The sequence below is a fragment of the Rhinatrema bivittatum genome, chromosome 2 (assembly GCF_901001135.1).
Source record: "Rhinatrema bivittatum chromosome 2, aRhiBiv1.1, whole genome shotgun sequence".
Taxonomy (NCBI): Eukaryota; Metazoa; Chordata; class Amphibia; order Gymnophiona; family Rhinatrematidae; genus Rhinatrema; species Rhinatrema bivittatum.
In genome coordinates, this window is record NC_042616.1 from 432,031,432 (window position 1) to 432,040,392 (window position 8,961).

Consider the following 8,961-nt stretch of genomic DNA (forward strand, 5'->3'; position numbering starts at 1 on the left):
CATCAACAGTGGGCTATTACATGCCACACAACATCAACAAAAAGACCTGTTGGTACCTAAAATAAGGCCAAAAAATTTGAAAATCATATGCCCGATTACATATACGTATATATCTAAAGACATCACTAAGATTTTAAGAAAACACTGGCACATTATACAATCTTTACCTGCCTTTAGCAACAAGGATGTTTTGATTGCCCATGGATGAGATAAAAATCTTAAAGATTTACTCTCACCTTCAGGTTTACCATTTGTAATCAATCAGGACATCAGGCCTGTGACACACAGACCTTGTGGACACTGCATGGTTTGTAATGTTAACATGAAGACTAGTAGCATTAACGTCACAGCCACAAACAGGACATTTAAGTTGAATAGTTTCTCTAACTGCAAAAGTGAAAGAGCCATCTATGCAGCTATCTGTCCATGTAGCAAGATGTATATCGGAAAGACCATTAGAGCCCTAAACAAAAGAATAATTGAACATAAAAGTGCTGTAACACACAAAAGAGAAGGAAAACCACTTGTGAAACATTCAGTCGCAGCCTGCCATAAGTTCGAAGAATATAGGTTTTGTGTAATCGATAAACCAACAACAAAATGGAAAGCTGGCAATTTAGATAATCTCTTGTTGAGACTGGAACAAAAATATATTTATGAGTTCAATATTATGACACTGCATAGTCTAAACCAAGAAATGGATCTCTCAGAGATGTCAACAAAGACAAATATCCAATAGTTCTTAATAGAGCAATTGTAATATTGACTAACAAAGAAGAATGTACATATGATAGCACAATCCAGTGAAGTAATTGAGTAGTTTATACTTGTAAGTGAAACATTCATTACTCTAGTAAAGTTAAATAGCCCCAAAGAAAAAAAAAAAAAAACTAGCGGGGAAGGATTCAAATGCAGACGTGTATGCCTGACATTTCACCCTCCGTGGACTTCCTTAGTGGCTTCTAATCATCACAATTTATTCCAGACTGTGTCTGACAATAAAATGGCAGCAATACAAATGTCTACAAATCTCAACACCATTGTTCCAAAATAAGTTGCAAGAATGCTCTTCTGTTTCCAATGTTATAGAATTGAGCATATAATTTTATCTATATTTTCATTAATTGGTTGAGACTACATTTTTTAGCCATTATTTATTTCTATTTTGGGCTTTTAACTTTGTACCATATAAGTTTGTGACAGCTTCTGGTCACTTACAGATTCGTTGAAACATACAATTTAACCAGGGGTTCATAAACGTTTGCACATATAGCCCCACGCCATGGTATACAAAATAATGAAAGGTTCTGACACTACTTAGCAATAAAAGTCAATCTCTCTAAATCTGTTTGGTGGGTTCAGCAATGTGGATCATGTAGATGGTGAAGAAGACCAGTAAAGGTAGTGAGATAAGTAACTTTTCTTCTACTGCCAGAGACCTATACGTAGCTCTCCCCTCCATGAGCCCTGTCCCTCTTGTGATCTCCTATAGCTGGCAAATCCCTGGTACCTCACACAAGCACATCACTTCAAGGTATAACCAAAGACAACTTTATTCTTTTCTGGGATTACCAGCCAGCAAGGATATATAAATAATGCTGACTAATTTAGTTTCCACAGGACACGCAGTGAAGGTATGAAATACAAACATTGATTACAATGTTTCATAAGGCTTATATTGCCAACCCCAATTTTGGTCTGCACTGTAAAAAAAAAAAATTATATTGCTCTCTTCCTTTATTACTTCAACTTGCCAGTGGGAAAACTCCCAAAACTTCTGAGGATTAACTCCCAAAACTTCTGAGGATTCCTATATGAGACATGGGGCTCACATCTCAAATTTCCTCTGGGGTCACTCTACACAACCTATCTACTGCATCCCCTGCTTTAACTCATGACTCCTGAACCAACAGGCACCTCGCCTCACTGCTCATCTTCTCTCCTTCCCACAGTGGGCATGTTTCCCTGGTCTTTTCCACACTGCAGTCCTCTGGGAGGCATTCTTCATATTGGAACACCCCTTTTCCTTCATCTCCAGCTCATGCCCATTTCCTTGTAGGGAGGAACCTCCTCTTCCAATCCTTGGTCTTGGTCCTCTACCCTTGAGGGAAAGAGCCCCTGCAGGGCCCAATCCCCACTGGAGGCGTTCCTGGGCTCACAAGCCCATAGGCTGGCTATTCCAGTCTAACTACATCATAGAGGTCCCTCTCTTCTTTAGAACCAGCTCTATGAAAAAGAGCAATTCCGATCAAAGGGACATAAGGTTTATACTCTCCTTGGCCACTCCCAAAAGAATCATCTTCCCTAACCCCCTTAAGAAGAAACCCACACCAAACCCCCCTTTCTCCATTAACTTCAAGTTAAAACATCTCAATAAACACAATTCAATCCCCATCTCATTAAATGTTTGATGCTATCCAGTGGCCATCTAGCAATACTGCATTCCTAATCAACAGTTTTCCTTGTAAAACTTCAGATCAAGGATACTCCAGGGTCTCCCCCACCCAAAATGTTATAAAATATTAAATCATTAAAGGGTATACAACTGGTGATCCCATCACACACAACCATCTCCACTATCCCCTTGACTTCCAAAGAACATCTTTATGATGATTATCCAGACTGACAATGAAGGCCTTTTTGGCCACCCAAATATCTCCCTTAGCTCCTTCTTATCCCCCTACCCCTGGTGTGAACTCCATCCTTAACTCTTAAGCAGTTGAAATGAGCAAAAAATTACATTAAATTGCATTAATGTTAATATGAGCTAATGCACGAGTGTATTAAGACTAACACAGCATTAATGCAAGTTTAACACTTCCTAAAGCGATGTTATCCTTAATGCTCTCTAGTAAATTGGTTCCTAAGCCAGTAGGACACATAAATATTATCCATAAGTTGACTTATGCCCTCAAAATTTCAGGAGATCCACAGTCATTGTAAAAGTGGAAAAATAACTACATAGAGAAGCACAATTTACCATCACCTAACATAACAAAATATATCATAAATACTTTGATCTAACAGTACTTAAGCTATACTAAGCCTTTAACTGAATCAGGGTTCAAGATCTAACATCTAGAGATCTAACATTTAGAGATCTAACATTTAGAGAAGGGCCAGAAGAGCTAGTGTTAAATTTGCCATTTTAGAAGGCCATCGAATCATCTGCATATGAAAATGCATTGATGTTTCATTGCTATTTTATTAAACACTTGCTGGGAAATTCCAAAAATGAAGTCTGGCTCCAAGGAAATAACCTCTTGGCACAAACCTAAACTGTTTTTATATTGTAACTCAGCTGTTTTGTAAACATTAGGAAAACTCATGTTTTAAGATAAAATGTTGTGGAAAGAAACAATTCAGGGATCGGCAGCTTAGCACTGGACCTCTTCCAACAACTTGAGGAAGCGGTTAACATTCAAGCTATCTTGTGACAATTGACCTTCCTCCTCAGCTCATTTTTGACAGAGTACTTAGATGAAGAAAAGAATACAAATCTCACAAAAAAATAAATATATAAATAAAAAAGAGCACCTTGCCCAGATCAAAATAAATTATTTTAAGAGAGGGAAACCAGTTAGAGGTGCAGGATCAGACACCATAAAAGTAGCCACCTGCTCCCATTCCTACTGTTGGTTTGGTGCAGGACAGAAAGATGTAGACCCAATGGAGGATGGCCGCAACCTTAACAGGCGGTATCAACTGAAACCAGCACATTACTCCCTGCTATGTTCTGTCCAGTGTCTGCAGCAGATCTTTGACGAAAATAAATATTCAGATGAATCGAGTAAGATTTTAGATTTAGAGGGTAACTGCATAGGTTTTGGGGAACTTGGTTACTAGAGCAATATCATCTGGTCAGCAGCCACAGCCAGATAACATAGTCATGGAGACAGTAAGTGACATTGCCAGAGCCAAAAGCATCCTCCAGAAACAGCAGGTAGTTGAAAGCATTACAGAATAGGGATATGGAGAGGAAAATATTTTGTTTTGGTTTATTTGTTTGGGCACCTCCATTTGGATCATTACACTTACATTTACATTTTTTTTGTTTAAATCTTTTTATTGAGAAAAATTGAACAGCTGATACAACTATACAATTTGAAAATAATTGTTTTTAACAATAGCAATGGAAAATTAAAAAAAAAAAACCCAAGAGTAGGAAAACATGAGAAACCAAGCAGTTTACTATAAGAAGTTAAAATAATAACGAGAAATAATAACAAGAAATCAAACAGGGGTATGGGGCTAAGTAGAGGAGGGAATTAAGAAAGGAGAGAAAGAAGGAGGAGAAGGAAAAGGACAACACTTGTAATATAGCCAATGTCAATCTACTCACAAAAATATGTTACAAAGAAGTAATATGTGTCCAACAGCTTCCACACTGAGACTATTTCTGTAGTCTATTAAATTTAATAGCCATGGCTTTTTCATATTTAAGGTAGAGACATACAGAGTTCCACCATAAATGTTCAGAAAGTAAGTCACAGCATTTCCAGTTAGACATGGCATTATACTGTGCTACAGTCAGTGAAAAGTCCAACAGTTTCTGTTGAGGCTTAGAGAGAGTTAGGGAAGGGCTTGCACCCTTAAGGATGATCAAAGAATATGTAATAGGCTGAGTAAGAGCCAGAATGGAAGAGACAGTAGACCAAACCTGGAGCCAGAAAGATTGTGCATGGGGACAAGAAAAAAGCATGTGTTGTAAAGTAGCTTTGGTGGTTGAGCAGGACCAAGTAAGCACGGGTTGGAAGTAAGCCTGCTCGGTGAAGCTTCCACGGGGTCCAAAGTGCTCTATGAAGGATAAAAAAGGAGATCTGTGTTAAACTGGAAGAGAGGGAAACATGAAGAGAAACTGACCAAACATGAGTCCACACCACTGGAGATGGAACCTCGTCAAACTCCAAAGACCAGATAGAGTGTAGCAACGCTGTAGAGCATTTTGGAGTGAGAGATGATGAGTTTGTATAAATGAGATGCTAAATACACGGTGAAAAGATATGGTGTGGCATCAGAGTGTATGTACTGTTATGCAAAAGTTCGCAAGGCATTGCGTAATTGCAACCATGCCTAAAATTGAGATCTGGGTAAACCAAATTGATCATACAACTGTGCAAATGACATCAAGGCGTGGTCTTGATTTATAGAGGAGAGGTGCCAGGTATCTCTTTGTTGCCAGAGGAGCCAGTTAAGAGAGCGGTCCCCCACTTTAATTAAGGGATTAAGCCAAAGAGGGGCCAAATTGGAGGCTCGTTAAGAGCAGGTCTGCACCAGCCTAATAGCTTTTAAATCCAAGAAAGCGCTGTGTAGGGAGTGTGCAGTATTGGAGTAGAGGCATGCTTGGGGAGCAGCAACATCCCTGGGAAGCTAGTGAGTGGGTAAGGAGAGAGAAGTTACTGTTCAATGCACAACCAACAAGGCTGCTCCAAAGTAGTTGCCCCAGGGGTAAAGTAATAATACTAGAGATAATAGAGAAGGTTAAAAAAACGCTGAGAGCCATAATGGAGGAAAACTGAAAAATCGCCCTTGAGGAAGGACAACTACGTCCGAAACATTGTACAGTGTCGGGCACGGACACAGTATAGCGGTGTGAAGCAGAGTCACATTGCTATAAAATATCGGATGTGAAGAATTTTGGGCAACTACATGCAGAATATTGGATTAATAAGCTAAGTGATCATAATATACTTTCATTGAATTTTAAGAAATGTGGAAAAAGACATACATGGAATGAAACGGGTTTTAAAAGCACGGAGCACTTTATGATTTGCACTATATAAAATTGCTAAAAAACAAGGGACTGACCAATGATTAAAAATAAGGCAGAGTGATAAATGGTACGTGTTGCCGCACAATGATGCCTATTATGAAGGTCAAATAAGGTGTGTGTCGCCTAAGGTAATACAATAGAGTGGCGGGGATTTCCAAAATTATCAGTAAAGTAATAATACCCATGATGCAAAATAAACGCTTGATGATAGGTATAAAAATCCAGAAAGTTCACACCTCCAGACTGTCTACTGGCTTTCAATTTACTAAGAGCTATCCTAGGTACTTTGTTATGCCAGAGGAATCTTATTAATAACCTATCCAGTGCTTATAAAAATCTTTAGAGAAGAAAATGGGAATCATAGCGAGGGTGTATGTGATTTTAGGAGCCAGTACCATTAATGGTTTCTAGCCGACCCCATCAGATGAGATGCAAGGGAGACCATTTCAGTGTTGCTTCCCGGAGCATCTGCAGTATTCTTAGTTCCCCCTCTGCTATAGTAGCTGTTGGATCTGTGTAAAAGTAAATCCCTAAATATTTAAGTCCTTTTGAAACTTTTTGTACTGGAAAATGAGATAACTCTACTGTTGGCGCCATATAGTTCAGGGGAAGAAGCTTCATCTTGTGCCAATTAATCTTATAACCAAAAAAGAAGAGTATGAGGAGATTAGAGTAAATAATCGAGAGAGGGAAGAGACAGGATTAGATAAGAAGAGGAGGACATCGTCAGCATAAGCAGATAATTAAAAAAATTCTGACCCAATAGTGACACCTTCTATGCAGGAATCAGAGCGAATAGCTGATAATAATGGTTCCAAAGCCAGAATAAAGAGGAGCGGGGATAGGGGGAAGCCTTTGCGGATACCCCTGTATAATGGGAATATTTTAGAGGATTGATTGTTTATGTATAAAAAAAACTGTTGGAGAGCAGTATAAATATTGCACCCAAGATAGAAAGGTGGATCCAATTCCAAACCACCGGAGTGCAGCAAACAGAAAGGGTCATTCGACCCAGTCGAAGGCCTTTTCTGCATCTAATGAAACCGTAACAGCTGGCTGTAAAGAAGAAAACATTGACATGAATATGAAGGAAGAGGCGAGAGTTATTGGTGATTAGTCGATTTTTAATAAAGCCCGATTGGTCTGGGTAAACAAGAATAGGCATAAGCCAGGATAGTCGAGTAGCCAGTATTTTTGCAAAAATTTTATAATCTGTGTTTAAGAGAGAAATTGGGCGATAATTTGCTACCTTCATATCATCTCTATCTGGCTTTGGAATAACTACCACACAAGCCTCCGTAAAAGCTGAGGAAGCCTCAGACTGATAGAGGAGGGATGTAAAATAAGCACGAATGTGCAATACAAGGTCCTTTTTAAAAACTTGATAAAAGTCCGGGTTAAACCCATCAGGTCCGGGTGACTTCCCAGAGGAGAGCGAAACTATAGCTGACTCAATTTCTTTTTGTGAAATGGGTTGGTCCAGAGCTGATGACTGGCTATCTGATAGGGTATCATGTGGCAAGGTCGAAAGGAACTGCTGAAACACTTCAGAGGATGCCATGTTCTCAGATTGGTATAAAGAGGCACAGAAATCCTGAAAGGCTTGTAATATATCCTTGTCCATGGTTAACACTTGACTGGATGAATGGATCTTAACAATGCATTTCCTATCTGTTCTTTTTTTTTAGAAGTGAGGAGAGCAAATGACCACATTTATTATTTTCTGCATAATAAAGAACTTTAGTCCAGAACAGGCTCAGTTTAACATGAGAGCTCAAAAGTTGGTTATATTGTTATTTAACTTTAAGAAATGCCTTAAGGGATGAAGATGAGGGAGAATGAATGGAGATGTGTATTGTACTGGCAATTGTTTCCGGTTTTGTTTTCATAGAACCGTGGGAAATTTTGTTTCCCGCATTTCTGACCGTTTTTCTTTTCGGCTGTCCCAATCCGAAAAAACACCCCACCCCAATCCTTCAGATTTAATTATTTACAATCCCCCACCCTCCTGACCTCCCCAAAACGTGCCTAAAGTCCCTGGTGGTCCAGCGAGGGTCCCGGGAGCGATCTCCCACTCTCGGGCCATCGGCTGTCAGTAAACAAAATGGCGACAGTGGCCCTTTGCCCTTACCAAGGTGCACTTAGTCATCTTGACACTCACAAGAAAACTGTGGGAACCCAAGCAAAGGCAGATTGATTTTCAAAAAGACCAGATTTTCCCATCAGCTCAGGTGCCAGCCTTCAGCATGAATGCTCATGATATCCTCTGTCATTGAGAAGGCACGTTTACTGGGCATGCTGATTTGTGAAAAGCAAAGATATTGCTGAGCCACCTTGGCTGGTCTGACCAGACTGTGGACTTGTGTCCCCCAATATGCCAGCACATCTTTATCCAGGTCTTCAATGGGCTCTGCAAGATAGCGCATCACAGAAATTTGCTGGGCTGGGGTGAGGGGTCTCTCTTGCCAGCTGCTTTAGGTATGGCCTGTTTCAAGAGAGTTGGATCTTTGTAGACAATGAGACTGTGGAGTATTGATGTGGGTGAGGAATTTTTAGCTGACAAGTTGCTGCTCCTGCTTGCACTACTCTTTGAGATGGCCACTCTTTCCTGGGCTACATTCCCACAATTCCTCTGGACTTCCTGACCGTACACTCTGGCTACCAGCATCTACTTCATGAATATGAGATGCTGAGACTGAAGGGTGAGTTTCCCTTTCATCCATGGATGACAAAGTGTAGCAATTTATGTATTTTAGAAAGTTGTGTTTTTGGTCAACTTGAGGGATATATAAGCTCAGAAAAAGTTTTACATGGTAAACAGTATGAGTTTAAAAAGAGGAATAACACAGATGGATTATTACTCTCATTAATGGATATACTGTTAAGTAGTATGGAAAGAAATAACTCTGGGATTTTGGTACAATATGATGTTTCCTAGATCATTGATTCAGTGAGACATGATATTCTGGTCTCTCGTTTGGAACATCTAGGCTTCTCTGGTAAGATGATTCCAGTCTTATTTGGATTTAAGACAGTTTAGAGTACAAATGGATTCAAGCCACTCACGTTGGCAACAAATAGAGTATGGGGTACCCCAAGGATTGTCACTGTTCTCTGTAATTTCTAATATTTATTAGGGATGTGAATCGTTTTTCCCCTGAGGAAAAACGTGTATCGTCCGAAACATG